Genomic DNA, 26,629 nt, shown 5'->3' on the forward strand with positions numbered 1-26,629 from the left:
TGTGTACACATGATCTATAAGTCGTTGAGGAATTTGAAATATTTGATGAATATCGACCCCTAAAAATGTATATCTTCGGCTGAAGAAATTGGTCTGAAGCTGAAGTATTAAATCAAGAAGAATTTGCGATAAAATTGATATTCCTCATGAAGATATTGAAATTGAGGAATTCGGTGTGTCCTGAAGAAAATCAATTTGAAGACTTTGAAGCACGAAGATTTATCCTTTCTGTTTTATTTTCTTCACACTTGAGTAATAGGATCACCGTACTGTTAAAGGGGGTCGAGGTAACACTTCGGAATGAATTTCCTCATGATGCTCAACCCAAGCCTAATCCTACCAAAAGCCTCAAGTGAGGAATATGAGAGACATGAGGACTCTCACAGTTGAGGTCCCGACCGTTACCGATAGTCGGGCCACATCATTGGTCTTATCCACACCAACGGTCATATTATTTAAGGGCATTAATGTCAAATCATGTTGGGATGCTCCCAGGCTATGAATAGCCGCCCCCCACAACCATTAGCTGGTTGGCTGCTCCGTTAGAAACTGACACTTGTCATAAGAGCAACCCAAATTCCTCAGAGTCTTCGAGAGTAATTCATCAGTGAGGAAATAATCCAAACACCAAACCACAAACCAAAACCAAGTGATTGAGCATCACTGAAGAAGTTGTTCATGTCTGGGACTGAAGCCTTTTACCTTTGAGGACTCTGCATCCTCCAAACAGCTAGGCATCATGGTCTAGTGCAATCCAGCAGTCAATTGTGGATCGTCAGGTGACCAAGTTTGTGAGGGTTTGGAAGTCTGCCCTGAAGACTTACCACGAGTGTTGGGCGAGGACTATGTGTCCTTAGCTCAAGGAGAGTACGGTAGGGACTATGTGTCCTTTGGTTTCAATACCAAGCCGCTCCAAACCAGATGTACGACTGTCACAACAGTTGGAACTGGGTCATCAACCACTGTCTTCACTGTGAAACGGGTTCTATTTCCTCAACTCTTTATATTCCTCAGATTGTGTGTTCATGATTTTCACTGTCACTGTTTGAAGAATTTGCTGAAGACTTTCTCTGAAATTCCTCAACCCCAAATTCTTCACACGAGTTAATCCTCATCTGTTGTCTGCGTGCCTGCATACTATGCAAACCATTTTTATATTCTTCATCCTAAAAAACTGCTGTAGTGATACTTTGCACTCCTGATCCTTTGCTATTTCCGCTGTAAGTTAGTCATCAGTGAGGAATTTCCTCAGTGATGAAATTCTAAAAATCTCCTATTCACCCCCCTCTAGTCGATATAACGCACTTTCAAACGTGCCAATTTCTAGCGCTGTTGTCTGTTGCCGTAGCATGACCTCATATTAATATTGCTGCAGCAATATGACTATTAATTGTGTTACCAGTTCTATTCTCGTCTATTGCTGCAAGACCCTTGAAGATGCCAGTCCTCGATAGGACTAGGCCTTCCCTCTCTTTCTCGCAGTGTTGCAGTCAGTCCACTTATAAACCCCTTCCTTCGATACTGTTGCATACTTAGCATAGTCTTGATGTCAGTCTTGCGGGTACTTTGGATGAGTAATCACTATTGCTTTGCTCCCCTTTGTCCCCTTGATCCGTTGCTGCGACCAGATGATGGAGCCCACGAGATGGAGTATCCGCCGACGACGATGTAGCAACCCGACTCAAAACGAGTCAAGCCTGTGTGTATCTGTGCCATCCCTAGATCAGTATGCTGGCACACATAATACATCAATGTATATATCAAAGTGCAATCACATGTAAATAACGTAAAATTGATATATACCTCAAAATATCAGCGCAAAACAGTCAAGGGAGTGGAGTCCCAATAAACACCAACGGCAGGTTGAGTGCAGACCGTAACCCTGAATCGTACTCTTACTCGTCGAAGAAAGTATCTGCCACATGAGACGTTGCAGCCGTGTAAGTCAGCATATTGAATATGCCCGCAAGTCACAAAAGAGAGGGGTGAAAATATCATCTATACTATATGCATATATGGCAGGTGGGGCTGTAGTTTAAGTTTTGCGTAAAGCAAATTTTCCTACAACAAGAGAGAGGGTAAAAGCAAAAGTTACTACATTGTTGGTTGTTAATGAGAAGGTTCCACCAACCATTTCTCATACCCAAGCTATCAATATTACCCACATCAATAATAAATGGTGTCAAGAATTCCTGATAACTTCAGTTCCTTCGGCTCAAGTTATCCATGACCGTGGACACGGCTAGTCGATTAGGTTTGAGTACTCTGTAGAGCTTTGCAGACGTTCCCCACAAGATTTGATCGCCTCCGTTGAAGTCCTCGCACTTCAGGGTGTTTGAGAACTGGATGATCAAAACCTGGTCTTCCAACGGGTTCCTCTGAGCCTCTATCGATGCCCATCCAATCCTACCGTTCTTCTACATCTCATAGCACGCCTGTCCAGAGTCACCACGTTGTCCAGCCTAGTGAGAGCCCATAATGACTTGTGGCTGTGCAGGTAAGCCTTGGGTCTTGAAATATCCATCCATCTATTTGAGCCTGGGTGAAGCTTTCCACAAGATGTCATGGCGCTTCTCCATGCATCCCGGGTCCTCCGCTAGTTTTCCGAGGGAGCCCATCAGAACCGTCCTTCACCCAGAGGTATATTTTGTTCTGAGGTCTTGCAAGTCTTGGAGTCTTCAGGTCTTGATTATTAAGTTTCTCACAACACTCATGATAAACACTCAACCAAACCCCATCTACTAGGAGCATAGCAAAAAATAACGTCCTAGACAAAGTAACAAGGGTTTAGGTGTGCCTATCATAACATACTACTCAATAACCAAAGTTTCCAAGTACCTACTTGCATGCGATGGGTGAAGAAGGTTGAAACTAATGCAATAAAACCATAGGTAGAAATATGATCAATGTGAACTTGCCTGGTAGGGTTGATGGAGATAGATATCGCTCTCAAGAAATAACTTGATTGAACTATTCGTCACTCTCCGATGAAATCTATATAATCAAACATCGTATTCTTTTAAGCAATCGTACTAGCAATCTTCCTACTAATCAATATAACAAACAACAATAAAACTGATGCAATAAAATCAATAAGAAAGATCAAATAGAAATCCAAAGGAAACTTCAAAGAAAAACTATGGAGTCTTCTACTACAACAATCACTAAATAATTTTTGTTCTAATTAAACTTAACAGAAAATAAAACACTAAAATAGTAAAATAACAGAAAATAAAATATAAAATTAACTAGGATAAAGAAAGTATTTTTCATAAAACTATATTATTTTGAAAGTATTTTCAAATAGGACATCAAACTAGCAACGAAATCAATTTGCAAGTTATTACCGAACTAGAATTGATTTCATGCTATCCAATAAAATAAATTTTGTTTTTGTTGAAAACCTACTGTTAACTAACAGAAAAACAAAATATAACTATTTACAAGTATAAAAGAAAACAAATTAACAACAATTATAGCAAGAGAAATAGCAATAATCCTAAAAAGAACTAAAACCGAATCTGTTTCACATGAAATAATGAGTTAAAATATTTCAAAAATTCTGAAATTTTACCTACAGATAGGTAACATCACTATTGATGAGTAGCAAAAAGAATCAATTAAAAATCAATTTTTAAACTCCAGATATTAACAGAACAACATTTAAACCAAATCTGTTTAAATTCAAAATTGAAAATTTCAAACATGGTAAAATTGTATATCAACAGAAACTACATAAAATTTGTGATCCAATGCAAAAAAGAGTCACCTATATTGGAGTTATAGATTAAAAGTTACAAGCAATCTAAAATCAGGTTCAAATCTGTTTCAGAAATAAAAAAGCAGAAAAGATTAAAAATAAAAAGTGACGTGGCACATCGTGATTGGTTGTGGGGTGTGCACATTTTAGGCTATCTAGAGTACGACCGCAATATAAGAAAAACCTTTTGGTTTTATAATCTAACTAACAGGACCGTTTGGTTTATTCTAGCTAACCGAAAGGGTAAGTTGGATCTAATCTAATCCACACAAAAAGGATCTAACGGTGAGAGGAAATAAGAGCAAGGGAGAGGAGTTCTTACCGTGCTACAAGAAGAAGAACGACGAGCTCCTGGCAGGCCGACGTGAGGTTGGCAGGGGAGGCAGCTCCGGTGGGGAAGAATGGCATGGGGAAGGTGCGGGCGACGGAGGGGAGGGGCGGCGGGATCGAGGTGGCTTCGGGGCTGGTCCTAGGCGACGAGGGGAGGGGCAGGGAGCTCTGGCTCGGTCCTGATGCATGGGCTCCGGCGAAGTGGGGCGGCGGCGCTAGAGGCGAGGAGAGGGGTCGTTTGCTAGGGTAACAGAAAGAGGAAGCCGTGGGGGTCTTATATAGGGGCGAGGGAGGCGAGGGGAAGGAAAGGATCTCACGAAAACCGGCGGGGAAGCTTCCTCGCCCCATGGTGGAGGTTTCCTGGAAGGAAACATGCGCTCGGAGGAAGAAGAAGGAAATAATGGGCCAGATTCGGATATTCCACTGGCCCACGATAGCTTTCCTAATAAAATTATTTGTTTCCTTTTCATAAAAACAGGAAAGTAAAACGTACAAAAGAAAATAAATATAATACCAAATATAGAAGTATTATATATCAAAATTATCAGAAAAATATTTCCCATCACATGGACATTTTATTTTTTTACAAAATAAAATTTTTATACATTTTTTAAATCCAATAAAAATCCAACTTTTGCCTTTAAAAAAGTTGGCACTCTTTTTCTACTGACTTTTATTTTTGGGGGGTGTCATGTTATCTCATCTCCTTCTTGCTTGGTAAGTATATTGTCAGGAAAATTTTGTAGTTGAAATCTTGTGCCAAAAATAAATTCGAATCAAATACCGAAAGAAATTCAAATGCCACCTTGATTCAAATTCTTTATAGTTGAAGAAGTCATGTTATCTTCTCTCACTGATTTTAAATGGATGAATTTGAATTCTGAGAAAAAGGGGAAAGTCATTTTATTCCCTCTCATTCAAAAGTTTTAAAATGTTCCAAATTTTACTCAAGTTTTCAATCACTCAAACAAACAATCAATCTAGTAATTATATTAACATTCCAAAATTTGGGATGTTAGAGACGACTACCACCCGACGGTGCCTACTAATACGTGGAGGCCGCTAAAGACCAGAAGTAGTTAGGAGGCTCCTAGGCAGGAGGCCTCGCCTCGTTCGATCATTGTATCTTTTGTGCTTGACTTCTCTAAGGCACCTCATGTTTAATGTGTCTACTCAGATATTTGTTGCTTCCAGTGACTCGTGTGTTTATCGAGCTTCTGGATTTTAGCCCTCAAGGCCCCTGGCTTGTAATATGAAGCTTGCATGTTTTATTTGTGTCAAGAGTTGTGTTGTGATATCTTCCAATGAGTCCTTGATCTTGGTCGTACGCATTTGCGTGTATGATTAGCGTACAATCAAATCGAGGGCGTCACAAGTTGGTATCAGAGCCGACTGCCTGTAGGTAGCCCCCTTTCTAACTCCTTGGTCGAAGTTCAGTCTAGTACTTGAAAAACTTACTAATTTTGATGTTGTGGCTTATGGGCCCACATCTCAATCGGGTCGTATTAGTATCTTTTACTCGTTTTCTATACTCTCGGTTCTACTCTCTCTTCTCATTCGGGTTAAAGAATTTACTAACTCTAACTTTTGGTTCTCGTAAAAACATCCTCCCGGAGAGCCCCTGCAATTACAGACAATGGCTGGATTCCTCAAAGGACTCCGAAGATACTCTCCTATGTTCTATCGAGAGCTGATGCTCGTCACTTTTGCGATTTCCCTTCCTCCATCAACCCTTATGGATGAGTGCATACAAATGCCGTTCATAAATTAATTTCCAATTGCTCTTGTTTTATGAGATGCAACGAATTATCTTATCGGGGATTCGACCATCATCAGTTGCCATGGGTTTCGAAAGTTCTTCGAATTGCTATTCAATCATTCGGAATCCCCAATAGCCTATTGCTCGTGACCTTTCTCACCTGCTTGCATTATGGTTAAATCCATATGTCTAGGCGCATTCATTAAAATCCTTTGTGATTTTCCCGTGATCCTATTGATTCTACCATTGTGTGAATGCACACAATCATCTGTTGTTACTCGTAAATTATCTTTCCGGCTCAGACGTCCTTCCAGGCAGAGTTGGATCTCGACAAATCAACTTTGGTTGGTTGTCCATCTAAGTCCATGCAACTTACTTGTATTTGATCGGAGCATCTCATTATGATACACCAACCTGGAAATCCTAATTCCTTTGGTAATTAAGTATTGGTATTTTTTAGGTGTTCTATAACCCAATGCATTGCATCCTATCTCCCTCTGATTGAGTACCGATACTGACATCAGGTCCTTTGTGGACTGCCAGACTCATTGCTGGGTTATTATCCGACGACATCCTTTACATACAAAAAATTATTATGACGTTGTTCCCCTGATACATAATGCCATTGGTAGATTGTGTCTTCTCCTTCTGATAAGTTGTATCATATGCCCTTGTCAGCCATGCTCTTTACGCATGTGTTCCCTGAAGTTTGTGGTATATGTTCCTAAGATGCCCCGATGGGTTGAACATATGCCTTCCTAAATAAATATAACCCGAAGAGTTTTCACGAGTCTCGCTCTTCTGGTGTTTTGCCGGATACTCTTTCAAAGCTACAACCTCATCAAAGGCGAGGAGTAAATGGCAGGTGATGCATTGATGAAGTGGGAGTCGACCTTGAACTTTGTGTTCATGCCCATGGAAACGATGTTGATCCTATTAGAGAAACTTCTCGTATCAATAATCATTCGTTGTATAATTTGATCTTGTAACCGTGATCGGGTACTTTGCAATCGTGGTTCCCGCCATGTTGTCCTACCTTGATTTCATTCTCATGCAAGTTGAAACACTTGTCTTCTTCGGATCAATACATCGGTCCAAGCTGTAATGTTGATCTACCTTTGAGAATTATCCCTCGTATCCTGAAAATATCATGGAGCTATATAACTTATTATGAGCTCTTCATCAACTATGACATTTCACAGATTCTAGTTTTCCTCGTGTTTTGAGTCATCGGACACTCGAGGATCGATAATTGAATCGAGTACGAATTGCGATCCAACAACTATTAGTAATCTTCTTTGCTTACGAGTATGTACTCGATCATGTCATTCCAAGCTGTTAAGCTACATCATCATCGTCATGTTGGAGATTGACCATGCTATCTATGTCCTCCATCACCGGAACACATTTCCGACTACGTGTTAAGCTCACATCAAGCTTTCCACATCATATTGGTTGTTTTGAAAGACAATTTTGATTCTGAGCTAGCAGTCTTAACTGTGTTTCCAACAACCTTTAGCTTCACCATTCCTTTGCTTGATGTCATCGTTGAACGATTACATCTTCATGAAACTTCTCGACAAATGTGTGGTGATCATCATCAGCATTCTGAGCTCCTTCGGGATATCGATGGAGTTCATGATGAGAAATACCATCCTTTCCCTCGATGATTTGTATTATCATCGACATCCTTGTTGCCTTCCCTCCAATACAAATGTGTTCATGTTTTTTGTTGTTCTTTGAGTTCCTAGCTAATTTAGCTTGTGTTATCTTCTACCTTGGAGTATTACCACATTTATGTCAAGAATGTTGTGAATATCATTGCACCTCTTAGGAATTCTTGATATAGTGATACTTCTCGCCATCAACATTCAGTTCTTGGTCCCCGTGTTGTTCCTAACAGGAATACCGACAAGTGAACTCGGATGTGTGATTCCAATACTTCCTGCAACCCTATTGCTTTGAAGTTAATGACTGATAGTTTCATTCTTGGTGTGTTGATTGTTGACTCACCTGTCTAGAATTGATCGTGCTACTCAGTACGTATTTCCAGGTGCACCTTTCAATCAATGGTTAATTATTGATGTTCCCTCGAGAATACCTCATCGTACCATTTGATTTGACAAATGCTATCTCCTTGATATTATAATTTTGGAAATTCACCCTTGTCAAAATCTTGAGGGAATGTTGTTGAGCCCGTCAGCCACACCCTCAACTTCTCCATTTTCCACGATGAAGCTCTTGAAAGGATTATCCTTGTGCCTAGCTCATGAAGAATGTGTTTGATAGGAGAAATGTTTTTCCAAACTTCATGTGCATTCTTACCGCCGTGAATACAAGAAAGTTTTGTTTTACTTCCTCTAGTATCATCCCAAGTCATTCACACATGTGCGAAGTGTTATATGTTTTGAAGATTTGCTATCTTCACTTCATATAACTTTCTCTTAGCACCCCAAGCCACTAACTGATTTAATCAAGGAAAATAAGTTCCTTCATAAGAGCTAATCGAGGCTTACGCAAGGACCTCGATATCCTCGATGATGGTTCCAGAATCAGAACTCGGTTGCATTTCATTGTAAGATTTCCTTGTGGTCACGCTTATCTTGGACAAGGTGTTTACGTATATCTTGCAATCTATCTCATGATTCAAGACTTGATTCCATATTTTGTATCCCGAGAATCTTGCATCATCATCTTGTCTATTTTTGGTAGTCCCCTTTTCTTCTCAGGCATCCTGAGCCTGAGGTGTTCTGACACCAATCAAATCTGAATCTCGGGCAGATATGATGGTTAGCACTTTTCCCAATAATTATAACTTTGGTCTTTATGTAAACCGGTACAGTGCTGTCTTGTCCAACACACCTGGCCGAAGGACCTATTTTTATAATTTCTTACATGTGTAAGGTTAGCCATTCTACCATGAGGAAATTGTAAGACTTGTGTTATAAGTTGTTCCTCATGTATCCCTTGTGTACCCAAAGTCCAACCTTTATTTGCTGACCATGTCGATGCTACCTCGAAGCACGGATGTGGTACTTGAAATTTCAACAGGAACATTGGAAGCGCAATGCTAAATTGTTCTTGATCAATTATCCAAACTGTATGGTATGGGTAAACATCATGATTCTCCTTGACCTTTTATCAAGGTGCTTAGGTACTTGATGACCTATCATGTATACCATACTCTATTTTTCCTCGGGAATGGTATACTCAAATACTTGTGTGTGTGAACACATTTTCCTTCCCATTGGTCAGTTTAACCTTTTTCGATAATCTAACTTATTTGAGCAGTGGTAATTCTCGGCTTTGGTAAAATCCTCGGTGTACAACTCTTTCAGTAAGACCCTATTACTATTGTGGATAAAATTCCAGTAGCCACGAGTGGACGACAACTTTGCCTATTGGTCCGCCTCGTCCCCCGCCCTTGGTACCGACGTTGTTGCCAACATAACGGACGGGCTATCCTCTGACATGTCTTGCTACCAAGACCGTGCAAGATGTCACCTCTCTACCTACTCTCAACCCACATGGTAGGCCCATAACCCAAAGTTCCACATGATCGAAACCTGACTGTCCTATACCTCTTTGACTTCAAAGTATCCTCTACACTTGGCTTCGTATGTAATTCCCGAGCCACCGTTCAATGGGACGATCTATTCTTGTATCGGACACAATACTTATTCCGTTCCTCTAAACCCCATTTCATATATGTTTAGGCATCAAAGGACTGCCAAATTGTTTGAAACCTCTCGGCCATCATGTTGTATCTCCAATGAATTCCATGAGTTGCAACTTGAGGAATAATTCTTGTCATCTTCCGTGAGTTCGCCGTCAGGTCCCCAACTTTGTGTAGTTGCGTTCTTCCAAAGTTTTCCCTATTTTCGCATTCGTAGGACAATGAAGATCCCGAAGAAAGGATGGCAAACTCATCAGGAAGACATGGGTAAGAGAATTGAAGACTTAAACGAAAGAGATAAATTTCTCCAGGGAGAACAAACAAGACCAAGAAGACTCGTTAGAATTTCGTAACCAAAACGTTACCCCTACCCCTACCTCTTAATTCTCGGGATGAGAATTTCGTTTAGTGTTGGAGAATTGTGACGCCCCGGTAGTTAATCTAGAGTAACCACACACTAATTGTACCATGTCATCAAATTTACCTAAAATAAATTGTCACTTAATAAAAATCAAAGCAAATTTCATATTTAAGTTAAAGTCAAGATAATGTTTACTCAAACAACAAAATAGTAATGTTCGATGTGTTGCAAATATTCCCTAAGCTTTTATAGAATTGCAACTCATAATTCTGTAAAGTGTTTCGTGCCTCGAAATAATTAAAACAGGCGCCAATTCATTTTTCTAAATACCCCTTTTAAATTACGTGGTTTCTAAATAATTTTCCAAAGGTCCCAGAACAATTGTGGAAGTGTATAAAACTACACTAGTACTAATGGGCATTGTGCATATTTTTACAAAGTATATTGTTTTCAAAAGTATAATAATAGCAACAGAAATTGTTATAAAAAATACTACGATAGATCCCCTACTCTTACTTATCAAAAATACTATGATAGATCCCCTATACTTATGGGTCATCAATGTCCATATTGGTTCCTACATATTCTATGAAGATCTCTACTGTTCCTCTATGTCAAGGATTCATATAATCCCGTATACTATTCCCTTTGTCCTTCAGTATGTTACTTGCCCGAGATTTGATCGTCGGTATCTCTATACCTAGTTCAATCTCGTTGCCGACAAGTCTCTTTACTCGTTCTGTAATACAAGATCCTGTAACTAACTCCTTAGTCACATTGCTTAAAAGGCTTGCTGGGATGTTGTATTACCGAGTGGGCCCCGAGATACCTCTCCATCACACGGAGTGACAAATCCCAATCTTGATCCATGCCAACCCAACAGACACCTTTGGAAATACCTGTAGAGCACCTTTATAGTCACCTAGTTACGTTGCGACGTTTGATAACCCACAAGGTATTCCTCTGGTGTCTGGGAGTTGCATGATCTCATGGTCATTGGAACAGATACATTGACATGATGAAAACAGTAAGAATAAACTGACACGATCATATGCTACGTTTATAGTTTGTGTCTTGTCCATCACATCATTCTCCCAATGATGTGATCCCATTATCAAGTGAAAACACTTGCCTATGGCCAGGAAACCTTGACCATCTTTGATCAACGAACTAGTCAACTAGAGGCTCACTAGGGAGAGTGTGTTGTCTATGTATCCACACATGTATTTGAGTTTCCAATCAATACAATTCTAGCATGGATACGATTATTATGAACAAGGAAATATAATAATATATAATTTATTACTGCCTCTAGGGCATAATTCCAACAGTCTCCCACTTGCACTAGAGTCAATAATCTAGTTCACATCACTATGTGATTGTAATGAATCTAACACCCATACAGTTCTGGGGTTCGATCATGTCTTGCTTGTGAGAGAGGTTTTAGTCAACGGTTTTGAACCTTTCAGATCAGTGTGTGCTTTAAAAATCTTTATGTCATCCTATAGATGCTGCTACTACATGCTATTTGGAAATATTCCAAATTACTTCTCTATTATACAAATCCGGTTTACTACTCAGAGTTATTCGGATTAGTGTCAAAGCTTGCATCGACGTAACCATTTACGACGAACTCTTTAATCACCTCCATAACCGAGAAAAAAAATCCTGAGTACATTAGTTACTAAGGATACCTTTGACCGTTGTTCAGTGATTCAATCCTGGATCACTCTTTGTACCCCTTTATAGACTCATGGCAAGGCACACATCACGTGCGGTACATAGCATGGAATACTTTAGAGTCTACGACTAAGGCATAGGGGACAACCTATGTCCTTTTTTCTTTCTTCTTCCCTGGTCGGGCTTTGAGTCTTACTCAAATTCACACCTTATAACACAGACAATAACTCCTTCTTTGTTGATCTATTTTGAACTCCTTCAAAAACCTGTCAAGGCATGCATTTCATTGAGAGTTCTATTTAGCATTTTAATCTATCTCTATAGATCTTGATGCTCAATGTTCAAGTAGCTGTATCCAGGTCTTCCTTTGAAAAAATCCTTTCAAACAACCCTTTATGCTTTCCAGAAATTCTATATTATTTTCGATCAACAATATGTCAACTACATATACTTATCAGAAATTCTATAGTGCTCCTACTCACTTCTTTGGAAATACAAGTTTCTCGTAAACCTTGTATAAACCCAAAAGCTTTGATCATCTCATCAAAGCATATATTCCAACTCCGAGATGGTTGCACCAGTCCATAGAAGAATCGCTGGAGCTTGCATACTTGTTAGCATCCTTAGGATTGACAAAACCTTCTGGTTGTATCACATACAACCTTTCCTCCAGGAAACCGCCAAGGAAACAATGTTTTTGACATCCTATGTGCAATATTTCATAAATAATGCAGCAACTGCTAACATAATTCCAACAGACTTTTAGCATCGCTACGAGTGTGAAAGTCTCATCATAGTCAACTCCTTGAATTTGTCGAAAAACATCTTCGCGACAAGTCGAGCTTTTCTTAATGGCGACTTTTCACCATCATCGTGTGTCTTCCTTTTAAAGATCCATCTTTACGTAATAGTCTTACGACCATCAAGCAGTTCTTCCAAAGTCTACTCTTTGTTTTCATACATGGATCCTCTCTCAAATTTCATGGCCTCCAACCATTTTCCAGATTCCGGGCCCACCATCGCTTCTCCATAGCTCGTAGGTTCATTGTTGTTCAATAACATGACCTCCAAGACATGGTTACCGTACCACACTGTAATAGTACGCGACCTTGTCGACCTACGAGGTTTGTAGTAACTTGATCAAAGCTTATTGATCACCATCATCAGTTTCCACTTCAATTGGTGTAGGCGCCACATGAACAACTTCCTACGCCCTGCTACACACTGGTTGATGTGACGGTTCAATAACCTCATCAAGTTCCACCACCCTCCCACTCAATTCTTTCGAGAGAAACCTGTCCTCGAGAAAGGACCCATTTCTTGAAACAAACACTTTGCTTCCGGATCTGAGATAGGAGATGTACCCAACTGTTTATATCCTATGAACATGCATTTATCCGCTTTGGGTTCGAGCTTTATTAGACTGAAACTATATCACATAAGTGTCGTAGCCCCAAACTTTTGAGAAACGACAGCTCAGGTTTCTCCAAACCATAGTTCATACTGTTCATCTCAACGGAAATACACGGTGTCCTATTTAAAGTGACTGTGGTTGTCTCTAATGCATAACCCATAAACGATAGTGGTAATTCGATAAGAGACATCATAGTATGCACCATATCAAATAGGGCGCGGCTATGATGTTCGGACACACCATCACACTATGGTGTTCTAGGTAGCATGAATTTCAAAACAATTTCCACATTGTCTTAACAGTGTACCAAAACTCGCAACTCAGATATTCATCTCTATGATCATATCGTAGACAGTTTATCCTCTTGTCACTACGATCTTCACTCTGGAATATATTTGAACTTTTCAATATTTCAGGCTTGTGATTCATCAAGTAAATACTCCTGTATCTACTGAAATCATGAGTGAAGTAAGAACATTACGATATCCACTCCATGCCTCAGCACTCATTGGACTGCACACATCAAAATGTATTACTTCCAACAAGTTACTCTCTTGTTCCATCTCACTGGAAAACGAGGCCTTCAGTCATCTTGCCCATGTGGTATGATTTGCATGTCTCAAGTGATTCAAAATCAAGTGAGTCCAAATGATCCATCTGCATGGAGTTTCTTCATGCGTTAATACCAATAGGTATGGTTTGCATGTTTCAAACGTTTCAAAAATGAGTGATTACAAAGATCCATCACTATGGAGCTTCTTCATGCATTTTATACCGACATGACTCAAGTGGCAGTGCCACAAGTAAGTGGTACTATCATTACTACTCTGTATCTTTTGGCATCAATATTATGAACATGTGTATTACTACGATCAAGATTCAATAAACCATTGAAGGTAATTATTCAAGCAAATAGAATAACCATTATTCTCTTTAAATGAATAATCGTATTGCAATAAACACGATCCAATCATGTTCATGCTCAACGCAAACACCAAATAACAATTATTTTGGTTTGACACCATTCCGGATGGTAGAGGGAGCGTGCGATGTTTGATCACATCAACATTAGAATTACTTCCAACACACATCGCCACCTCACCGTTGCTAGTATCCTTTTAATCCGTAGCTATAACTTCGAGTTACCAACACTTAGCAACTGAACCGGTATCTAATACCCTGGTGCTACTAGGAATACTAGTAAGGTACACATCAATATCAGGTATATCCAATACACTTTAGTCAACTTTGCCAACCTTCTCATGTACCAAGTATCTAGGGTAGTTCCGCCTTAGTGACCGTTCCCCTCATAACAGAAGCACTTAGTCTTGGTTTTGGGTCCAACCTTGGGTTTCTTCATTAGAGCAGCAACTGGTTTGCCATTTCATGAGGTATCCCTTCTAGCCCTTGCCCTCCTTGAAACTAGTGGTTTTACTAACCATCAACAACTGAGGCTCCTACTTGATTTCTACTTTCGCAGTGTCAAACATTGCGAATCGCTCAAGGATCATCATATCTATCCTTGATGTGTTATAGTTCATCACGAAGCTCTAGCAGCTTGGTGGCAGTGACTTTGGAGAACCATCACTATCTCATCTAGAAGATTAACTCCCACTTGATTCAAGCGACTGTTGCACTTAGACAATGTGAGCACATGCTCAACGATTGAGCTTTTCTCCTTTTAGTTTCTAGACAAAGAATCTTGTTGGAGGTCTCATACCTTTCAACAAGGGCATGAGCATGAAATCCCAATTTCATCTCTTAGAACATCTCATATGTTCCCTGACGTTAATTTTTTTTTCAGCGCCTCAATTCTAAGTCGTTAAGTATTACGCACTGAACTATCGCGTAGTCATCAAAAACGTGTATGTCAGATGCTCGCAACATCCACAGAGGACGCTCGAGGTGCAGCACTCCGAGCGATGCATTAAGGACATAAGCCTTCTGTGCAGCAATGAGGACAATCCTCAGTTCACGGACTCAGTCCACAAAGTTGCTACTATCATCTTTCAACTAAATTTTCTCTAGGAACATATAAAAATAGTAGAGCTACAGCGCAAGCTACATCATAGTTTGCGAAGACCTATTGACTATGTTTATGATAATTAGTTCAATTAATCATATTAATTATGAACTCCCGCTCAAATAGACACCCCTCTAGTTATTTGAGTGGCGCATGATCGAAATCCACTAACTCAAGTTCGATCATCACATGAGTTGAGCATAGTTTCACTAGTGAACATCTCCATGTTGATCATATCAACTATATGATTCATGCTCGACCTTTCGGTCTCTTATGTTCCGAGGCCATGTATGTACATGCTAGGATCGTCAAGTTTAACCCGAGTGTTCCGTGTGTGCAACTGTTTTGCACCCGTTGTATGTGAACGTTGAGTCTATCACATCAGATCATCACGTGGTGTCTCGAAACGATGAACTGTCGCAACGGTGCACAGTCAGGGAGAACAAAATTTTATCTTGAAATTCTAGTGAGGGATCACCTTATAATGCTACCGTTGTTCTAAGAAAAAAAAGGTGCATAAAAAGGATTAACATCACATGCAATTCATAAGTGACATGATATGGCCATGATCTTGTGCTTCTTGATCTCCATCACCAAAGCACCGGCATGATCTTCATCGTCACCGGTGCCACACCATGATCTCCATCATCGTGCCGCCATCGAGGTTGTCCTGCTATCTATGCTATTACTACTAAAGCTACAACCTAGCAACATAGTAAACGCATCTGCAAGCACAAACGTTAGTTTAAAGACAACCGTATGGCTCCTATTGGTTGCCGTAGCATCGACGTGCAAGTCGATATTTAACTATTACAACATGATCATCTCATACATCCAATATATCACATCATGTCTTTGGCCATATCACATCACATGCATATCGTGCAAAAACAAGTTAGACGTCCTCTAGTTTATTGTTGCATGTTTTACGTGGCTGCTATGGGTATCTAGTATGATCGCATCTTACTTAAGCAAAACCACAATGGTGATGTGCAAATTTCTATTTAACCTCTCTCCAAGGACCGCCTCGGTAAAATCCAATTCAACTAAAGTTGAAGAAACAAACACCCGCCAGTCATCTTTATGCAACAAGTTGCATGTGAGTCAATGAAATAGGTCTCTCGTAAGTGTACGAGTAAGGTTGGTCCAGACCGCTTCAATCCAACAATACCGCCGAATCAAGAAAAGACTAAGGAGGGCAGAAAATCCAACATAAACGCCCACAAAAACTTTTGTGTTCTACTCGAGATTACATCTACGCACGAACCTAGCTCTAATACAACTGTTGGGGAACGTTGCATGGGAAACAAAACTTTTCCTACGCACACGAAGACCTATCATGGTGATGTTCATCTACGAGAGGGAGATCGGATCCACATACCCTTGTAGATCACTCAGCAGAAGCGTTAATAAATACGGTTGATGTAGTGGTACGTCTTCACGATCCGTCCCACAAACCGTCCCACGAACCATCTCTTGATTCGTCCCATCAAGTGCCAAACGGACGGCACCTCCGCATTCCGCACACGTACAGCTCGATGACGATGTCCACCTTCTTCATCCAGCAAGAGAGACGGGGAAGTAGATGAGTTCTCCGGTAGTGTGATGGCGTGCCGGTGATGGTGGTGATCTATTCCTGAAGGGCTCCGCCCAAGCTCCGCAGGAAACCGATATAGAGGAAGAACTACGATCTAGAGGAGAGGGCAGCACGTGGCAAAGTTGTGTCTCAAAAGCCCTAAAACCCTAGTATATATAGGAGGAGGGGGAGGCAGCCTTGGTGCGCCAAGGAAGGCCTCCTTGGGTCGGCCGAAGTGGGGAAGGGACGAGTCCTCCTCCAATCCCACTTGGATTATGATTCCTTCCTTATTTCCCACCTCTTTTGGATTTTCCACTTTTTCCTCATGGGCTTTTCTTCGATGACTTTGTGAGACCATTATACCTTATTGCGCATCCAAAAAACCCATGTGGACCCCTTGGGGCAAGGTGGGCCCACCCAGCGGGGCCCCGAAACCCATTCGTCACTCCAGGTACACTGCCGGCTATGCCCGAAAACCTTCCAGAATCCAAACACCAACTTCCTATATATAAATATTCATTTCCGGACCATTCCGGGACTCCTCGTGACGTCCAGGATCTCATCCGGGACTCTGCAAAAAACTTCGGTCACCAACACATATAACTCAACTATATCGAAACGTCACCGGACCTTAAGTGTGCAGACCCTACGGGTTCGAGAACTAGGCACACATGACCCGAGACACTCTCTGGTCAATAACCAACAGCGGGACCTGGTTGTCCATATTGGTTCCTACGTATTCTACGAAGATCTCTATCGGTTGAACCTCTATGTCAAGGATTCATATAATCCCGTATACTATTCCCTTTGTCCTTCGGGATGTTACTTGCCCGAGATTCGATCGTCGGTATCTCTATACCTAGTTCAATCTCATCGCCGGCAAGTCTATTTACTCATTCCGTAATACAAGATCATGTAACTAACTCCTTAGTCACATTTCTTGCAAGGCTTGTTGTGATGTTGTATTACCGAGTGGGCCCCGAGATACCTCTCTGTCACACGGAGTGACAAATCCGAGTCTTGATCCATGCCAACCCAACAGACACCTTTGGAAATACTTTTAGAGCACCTTTATATTCACCCAGTTACGTTGCGACGTTTGATAACCCACAAGGTATTCCTCCGGTGTCTGGGAGTTGCATCATCTCATGGTCATAGGAACAGATACATTGGCATGCAGAAAACAGTAAGAATAAACTGACACGATCATATGCTACGTTTATAGATTGGGTCTTGTCCATGACATCATTCTCCCAATGATGTGATCCCGTTATCAAGTGACAACACTTGCCTATGGCCAGGAAGCCTTGACCATCTTTGATCAACGAACTAGTCAACTAGAGGCTCACTACGGACAGTGTGTTGTCTATGTATCCACACGTGTATTTGAGTTTCCAATCAATACAATCGTAGCATGGATAATAAATGATTATTATGAACAAGGAAATATAATAATAACTAATTTATTATTGCCTCTAGGACATATTTCCAACATGACCTAGCCCCAACCGTTCTCGCCATTCCCTCCCACTTGCGCCACCAGAACCCCCCTCGAGCGCTCCACCACCCCATCCCCAAGAGGGGATCCACACCTCATTCACTCCCCCCACCGTGCGAACCCCCACTCCCCTTGTCTGACCGAGCCACTTCCCCCCCCCCACGAGCCCTCGCTCATTTCCCCACCTGCCCCTCGTTCCTCCCCACCTCGCTACAACCCTCTCTCCCTGTGGTGGGGAGGCCAAGCACCAGCCCCAGCGTCGTCCTCGCCGGCATCGGCCACCACCGGCTGAGTCCCTCCTCCTCCGACCCCCACCTCCGGTCGCCTCCACTGGCTCCACCGGCCTCCCCCGCCTCTGGCCGAGCCCCACCACCGGCCGGCCCTCCTGCGCCAGCCCCGGCCTCCTACAGCGCACAACCACGTCGTCGGCCACCTCTCCCGACCGGCGCCATCAACCCTGTTGGCCTTCTCTTCCTTCACCTGCACACCCCGGCCACCACCACCACCATCTCGCCCCCCTGCTTGCCGGCTTCTCCAACACCACACCCGCCGGCCTCTCCTTCCACCATCGGAGCTCCCCGCCGCCCACGTCGCCCCGTCGGCTGCCTCCGTCACCGGAACCCCACCACCGCACCGGATCCATCGTCCCCAACCTTCCCCGCGCCTTTGCCGCCTTCTACAACGTCGGTGAGCCCGTCGGGCTCCTCCCTCTTTTCTCCCTACGCAAGCGGCATTTCTATGCCCCTGCATGCAATGTTTATACCCATGGTTTTGGCAAAAATGAATACCCTGGTTCAGAAAGAGTACACGCCACTTGAATTCTATGTGTGTATAGATTATATGTATGTGTGTGTATGTGTGAGCGAATATATGTGTGTATGTAAAAATGAATGAATGTATGTAGATGTGCAGATATATGTATATGCAAATATGTATATGTATGAAATTATAAACATATGTATGTAGGTATAAAAATATGTGTACAAAAGTGTGTGCGCGTAGTGTAGGTATGTTTTGCTGTCCAAATGACAGTTGGGCCCCACAACTCCGAGCAAATGACACGTGGGGTCCCTCCTAAAAACATGCACAATAAAAAAATTAATAAATTAATTAATTGGGTTAATTAATTAGTTAAGCAGTAATTACTATTTTGGAATAACTAAGATTTGACAATAATAAAAATAATAGATAAATAAGTATTTAGTTAATTGTAATGTTTAAAAATTAGGTAAGTTAATTAATTAAATTTGTTAGCTAAGTTTGTTAACTAAAATAAATTAAATAACCTAGACATTGTATGAGGGCTGGGTCCCACCCCACTAATTAATTTGATTAAATAATTATTTAACCCTAATAATAATTGTGCCTATGGCACATGGGACCGAGTGGTCATATTTGACTAGTCAACAAATCATGTTGACTGCTGATGTCACGATGACATCATGATGATGTCATAATAAAAATATTGAATTAGTTAAATATGTTTCATTCCTAATATTCAACAAAACTTGAAAAAATAATATAAAATAACCCATAATCCGGATAAAAATAATTTATACATGAAAGTTGATGAGCAGAACGAGACGAACCCGGGTACGTTATCCGTTCGTCTGTCTCGTGCCCCTAGCATAGCAAACGTGGAATTTTTTCATCGTTTTCATTTGACCGGTAGTAGCGACAATCCCAGAAAATATCATCCGATATTTTTCCGACCCATCTATCACGGATAGCACTACGTTAGCTCATGCCTAACCCTGCTTTGACACGTCATGCTTAGTGTTTGCATCGGTGTTATATTTATTGTTTCTTCCCCTTCTTCTTACTGGTAGACCCCGAGACTCACGCTGCTGCCAGGTACGACTACCCTCCTGACGACCGGCCTTTTGCCGCAGAGTAACAAGGCAAGGAAACCCCCCTTGATCATTCCTATATCGCCCATTTATTTCTTTCTCATGCTTGCATTAGAATTTTGCTACTGTTGTAGTTAGCTCCTATATCTGATGCATAGCTTGTTTTTGCTGAACTGCTACTTTCAGAACCGCACTTTAAACTGCTTAGTATAGGTGGAGCAGTCATCCCCTCTGACCCCTTAGTCCAGTTGCCCCGCTTTATTGTCGTGTCTCGATCCCTGATCGACGAGCCAAGACCCGACAAAGCACTTACCCCCCCTTAGATGTACGACGCTGCAGAGCTACTACCGGGTACTGAGGGTGACACCTCGCGAAGTACTCATGATGATATCTCTATAGTGCAGCTAGTCGGTCATGGTTATCGAGGGTGACTCCTCCTTCACCACTCCCGAGGATGACTCTGTCGTGCAACCCCTCAAGTGTGAGACCCTCAAGGGTGATTCCTCTAGGTCCACCTTGACGGTTACATCATTCGGAATCCAATGAGGGAGATACCTCGGATTCCCCCTGATGTTACAACCACACAGTTACTTGACCATGTTACTAGGAACATTGATGAATAATGTTAGGCGGGTGGATTCCCGCGTGGATGTGTCGTTTAGTTAATTAAAATGTTAATGGATTTGGGTATTTGATCTGGGTTGGTCTGAAGGCCTTATTACGCACTAACCGTCTACGCGGGAAGAATTATGGGTACTCGACGTCGTAGTATCTGTCGAACCTCTTCAGACGTCAACAACGGAGCGACGCACGCCCATGTGGTCCGGATATGGATCGCGCTTGTAATATGGGGTGCTAGGACTGACCTCGGCCGCCCACGCATCATGCTGGAGTGCAAAGGGTGATGGGCCCATCACCCCTGCGTGCTTAGGATTTAAACCGGCGGGCTGGCCACTCTGTTGAGTCTAGGTGGGGCTGCGACGTGTCGATATTCCGACATCGGGCATGACCCAGAAAAGTGTGTCCGGCCAGAGTGTTATCGAGCATGAAGGGGAATATGTTGTGCACTGATAACCCACAAGTGTAGGGGATCACAACAGTTTTCGAGGGTAGAGTATTCAACCCAAATTTATTGATTCGACTCAAGGGGAAGCGAAAGAATATTCTCAAGTATTAGTAGCTCAGTTTGTCAGATTTAACCACACCTGAAAGACTAGTGTCTGCAAGCAAAGTATCAGTAGCAAAGTAGTATGATAGCAACGGTGTCAGAAAAAGATCTATTGATGGCAGACTATTCCTAACTGTTGTATCAATGGCGCCAGTAAATAGCACGTGGACGAGGAACTATTCTTCCCTGGCAATGGTGTCGGAAAAGGTCTTGCAACAAGTAACAGCAAAGTGACAGCAGTAGCAAGGAACAACAGTAGCAGCAGCAAGTAACAGCAGAGTAACAACAGTAGCAGCAAAGTGGCCCAATCCCTTTTGTAGCAAGGGACAAGCCTAGACAAAGTAACATAGCAAGGACCAGTAGTAAAAGACTCGTAGGTAGTGGATCGGTGATGGATGAGTATTACAGATGTGATTCATCATGTAACAGCTATAACACGGAGAGATAAGTAACTAGCTCCCGTTCGTCAATCTAATGTAGGCATGTATTCCGTATGTAGTCATACGTGCTTAGGGAAAAGAACTTGCATGACATCTATTGTCCATCCCTCCCGTGTCAGCGGGGTCCTAATGGGAACTACGGGATATTAAGGTTCTCCTTTTAATAAAGAACCGGACCAACGCATTAACACGCGGTGAATACATGAACTCCTCATACTATGGTCATCTCCGGGAGTGGTTCCGGCTATTGTCACTCCGGGGTTGCTGGGTCATAACACACAGAAGGTGACTACAACTTGCAAGATAGGATCTAAACACACATATATTGGCGACAACATAATAGGTTCAGATCTGAAATCATGGCACTCAGACCCTAGTGGCAAGCATTAAGCATGGCAAAGTAGTAGCAACATCAATCTCAGAACATAGTGGATACTAGGGATCAATCCCCATCAAAACTAACTCGATTACATGATAGATCTCATCCAACTCATCACAGTCGAGGAAGCCTACGATGAGATTACTCACGAACGATGAAGAGCATCATGGAATTGTCGATGGAGGAAGGTTGATGATGACGATGGCGACGATTTCCCTTCTCCGGAGCCCGAAACGGACTCCAGATCTGCCCTCCAGATGAAGAACAGGAGGTGGCGGCGCTTTCGTATCGTAAAACGCGATGAAACCTTCTCTGTGATTTTTTTCCGGGCGAGACAGAAGATATAGAGCTGAGTTTGGGGGCAGTGGTGCCACGTGGGCCCCACAAGCCCTCACGGCGCGGCCAGGGGGGTGGCCGCGGCCCAGGGGCTTGTGGCCCACTGGCACGCCCCCTCCGGTGGATCTTTGCGCAGGTATTTTTCTTTTATTCCAGAAAAATTCTCCGTAAATTTTCAGGACATTTCAAGAACTTTTATTTCTGCACAAAAACAACACCATGGCAATTCTGCTGAAAACAGCGTTAGTCCGGATTAGTTCCATTCAAATCATGCAAATTAGTCCAAAACAGGGGAAAAAGAGTTCGGAAAAGTAGATACGACAGAGATGTATCAACTGCCCCAAGCTTAAAGCCTTGCTTGTCCTCAAGCAATTCAGTTGACAAACTGAAAGAGACAAAAGAAAAACTTTGACGAACTATGTTTGATCTTGTTGTTGCAACTATGTCTAAGTCATATCCAGAGTTTCAGCAAGATCACAAGCAAACCACATAAGCAAACGACATCTAGGTCTCACGGTAAACTCATATCAATGGCATAATCAACTAGCGAGCAAATAATAATAAGCCTCAAATGTCAACACTTCAATCAAAACAACATGAAGCAGTACGAATAGATGGTATCTCGCTAGCTCTTTCTGAGACCACAAAACATAAATGCAGAGCACCTTCAAACACCAAGGGCTGACTAAACATTGTAATTCATGGCAATGAAGATCCAGTCACAGTCATACTCAACACAGTTAAAAGCAAAGCATAAAAATGACAGAGGTGCTCTCTAATTGGTGATGTTGTAATAGGAGGATGACTCAACAGGAACATAAATAGATAGGCCCTTCACAGTGGGAAGCATTGATTTGCAGAGGTGCCAGAGCTCAAGCTTTGAAAACAGAGATAATAATTTTGGGTGGCATGCTTTCATTGTCAACGCAATGACTAAGAGTTCTCAACATCTTCCACACTACACATGCTATAGGCGGTTCCCAAACAGAAAAGTAAAGTTTTGACTCCCCCACCATTAATCAATCACACTCCATGGCTAGCCAAATCCTCGGGTACCGTCCATACCAACATCAATCCTGGTGGAGTTTTGTTTGCAATTATCTTTTCGATTTGAGCATGGAACTGGGAATTCCAAATACTGGCCCCTTTCTCGTGAATGGTAGTGAATAAACACATATCGAGGATAACATGCCTAGCATGGAAGATACCAATAGCCCCTGTCACCACATGAGCGGTTCGGGAATGCAAAACAGATTATTTCTTGAAGGTTTAGAGAGTGGCACATGCAAATTTACTTGGAACGGCATGTAGATACCGCACATAGGTAGGTATGGTAGACTCATATGGACCAACTTTGGGTTTATGGAAGTGGATGCACAAGCAGTATTCCCACTTAGTACAAGTGAAGGCTAGCAAAAGATTAGGAAGCGACCAACTAGAGAACGACAACAGTCATCAAAATGCATTGAGATTAACTAACATTGAGTGCAAGCATGAGTAGGACATAAATCACCATGAACATCAACATCATAGAGGCTATGTTGATTTTGTTTCAACTACATGCGTGAACATGTGCCAAGTCAAGCCACTTGAATCATTCGAAGGAGGATACCATTCTATCATACAACATAGTCATCTCAACATTCATGTGGGCAACCAAGACAAACCATTATAAGCTCCTAGCTAAGTAAGCATGGCATAAGCAACTACGATCTCTAAGTTGTCATTGCACACATGTTTCTGTCACAACAAAGCTGAACTAGGAAAAGTGAGTTAGTCATATTTACAAAAACAAAATAGATTGAGTTCATACCAGCTTTTCCAGGCTCAGTCACTTCATCATATATCGTCATTATTGCCTTTCACTTCCACGGTTGAACGATGTGAACAATAATAAGCGTGCTTGTGCATTGGACTAAAGCTGGAATCTGCAGGCAAACACAAAGGAGAAGACAAAGTAATATGGCTCTATGAAAGCTAAATAGGTATGCACGCGAGAGCCACTAAACATTGTAACCAATATCTTCTACCTTGACCCAAAGAAAAAGAAAACTATTTACACAGGAAAGCTCCCAACAAGCAAAAGAAGAAAAAGAAAATCTTTTTGGGTTTTCTCAAACTAGACAGACAAACGAAAAGAAAACGAGAAAAAAAAATAAACTAGCATGGATGATACAGTGGCAAAGTGTGAACACCGGCTAACAAAGTGAAAGCATAAGCAAGAATGTAAAGTCGGTGAGAACACGTACTCCCCCAAGCTTAGGATTTTGTCCTAAGTTGGTCTACTCCCAAGGATGGTCCTGGCGAAACCCAAAATCATAATGGGGGTTATACAGGAGTGCTGCAGCCACTGCCTAAATAGCTGCCTCATGGAGACGAGCAGCCTTTGCCTCCCTCTCATACTCCTCTGGTTATGTAATATCTCCGTTTTACCTGATAGTCAAATAAAGCAGGAGCTGGAAGGGTAATGTGGAAAACAAGCTTCCGGTTAAATATCAAACGGTATAGGAGGGATTCGTCATCCCTCTCAAGGAACTGGTAGCGTGTCAACGCGACGCGGTCAAGGAAAGCTGTATGGAGCGGGGGATCTCCTTCGCGGATGGGTACTCCAAGAAAATTTCCTATGCGAGTGGCATAGATCCCACCAAAGAAATCCCCTTCATTAGCATTCGTATTTAGCCTCCTTGCTATTATAGCTCCCATGTTGAAACTCTTGTCACCCGTCACTGCGCTCTTAAGGATACTAAGGTCGGATGCGCAGAGGTGACAATGCTCAATCTTGCTATGAATGCATCTGCCTATGAAGAGGGCAAAGTAATGCAAGGCAGGAAAATGAATACTCCTCATGGTAGCTTGCGTAATGTCTCTAGTTTCTCCAAAGGTAATACCAGAGCAAAAATCTCTAACCGAAGATTTAGGAGGATCATTGAGGCTACCCCAAATAGGTATGTTGCAAATTCTATTAAAATCCTCTAAATCCATGGTATACGATTTATCATAGAGATCAAACAGTACCGAAGTGTCACGGCCAACTGAAAATTTGAATCTACGAACAAAAGAGGCAATGAGAGCAACATACTGTTCACATTTATCAGAGATGAATTCTTCGAGTCCGACGTTGCGAACAAGTGCATCAAACTCATCTTTGAAACCTGCCTCAATCATAAATTCATCAGAAGGCCGTTCACATGGTAGTACCTGCGCATCCCTTGGTTGGTAATGATCAGGCTCCCGAATCGCAAGACGTGGACCTCTCTTGCTTGAGGAACCAGCATGAAAGTTTCTCCTGAACATATTCCTTTTCTGAAATTTTCAGTGACCCAAAGGAAAAGTGAACAAGGCTCAACTAAACTAGTAGCAACTACTCCCACAAGTGCCTAGAGGCCATATTACGCATCAAAACTACTTGGGACCAGCTAAAATTAGCATGCAAAGCTCAAGAACATGGTCACTAAGGCAGCAAAAATACGCAAAGCATAAGGCACTAGAGCAAAAACTAATTGGACCAATGGAGGAGTCACTTACCAAGGAATAATTTCCCCAAAAAAGTTCGAAGAATGGTGATTTGAGCAAAGAGATCAAAAATCCCAGCAAGAGGAGCAAGAACACGGGTTGAGCTGCGAAACAATTTTTTCTGGAGGTAGGAGAACCAGATGAGAGCAATAATGAGTGGAGGGGGTGCCTGTGGGCCCCACAAGCCTGGGTGGCGCGGCTAGGGGGGTGCCCGCGCTGTCAGGGCTTGTGGCCAACTGGTGCAGCCCCCAGACAAGCTCTTTGTCTCAGAATTTTTCAAAAATTCCAGAAAAAATCATACTTGATTTTCAGGACGTTCGGAGAACTTTTATTTTCGGGGTACTTTTCTACCGGACGCTAAGACAGAAAACAGGTAAAACTAAACTAAATCTATCATTTTTCTTCTAAGCAACATTAAAGTGAAAGCTAGGAACAGAGGTTTGTGACTCCTCGATTCATCCATCTCATGGTCATCGAAAGAAATCCGTCAATGGGGTTGATCAAGTCTCCTCGACAAACCTTTTCGAATCACAAAAGAGAACGGAGAATTTTCGAATAGTCACTAGGTCATCTCAATGGGGATGTGTATGTCCCCTACAAGCAATTCATACTTCATCTTGACACGAGGAATAGGGCATTCAAAGCTCCCAATAAGAATCGATGAAGTTTTTCGATAGCATTGATGCAATGTACTCGATATTGTTTCTTCGGAAAGTGCACCGTATGCTCATTACCGTTGACATGGAAAGTGACATTGCATTTGTTGCAATCTATAACAGCCCCTGCAGTATTTAAAAAGGGTCTCCCGAGGATGACAGCCATGTCATCGTCCTCGGGAATATCCAAGATAACAAAGTCTGTTAAGA

Source organism: Hordeum vulgare, chromosome 4H (assembly GCF_904849725.1).
Source record: "Hordeum vulgare subsp. vulgare chromosome 4H, MorexV3_pseudomolecules_assembly, whole genome shotgun sequence".
Classification (NCBI taxonomy): Eukaryota; Viridiplantae; Streptophyta; class Magnoliopsida; order Poales; family Poaceae; genus Hordeum; species Hordeum vulgare.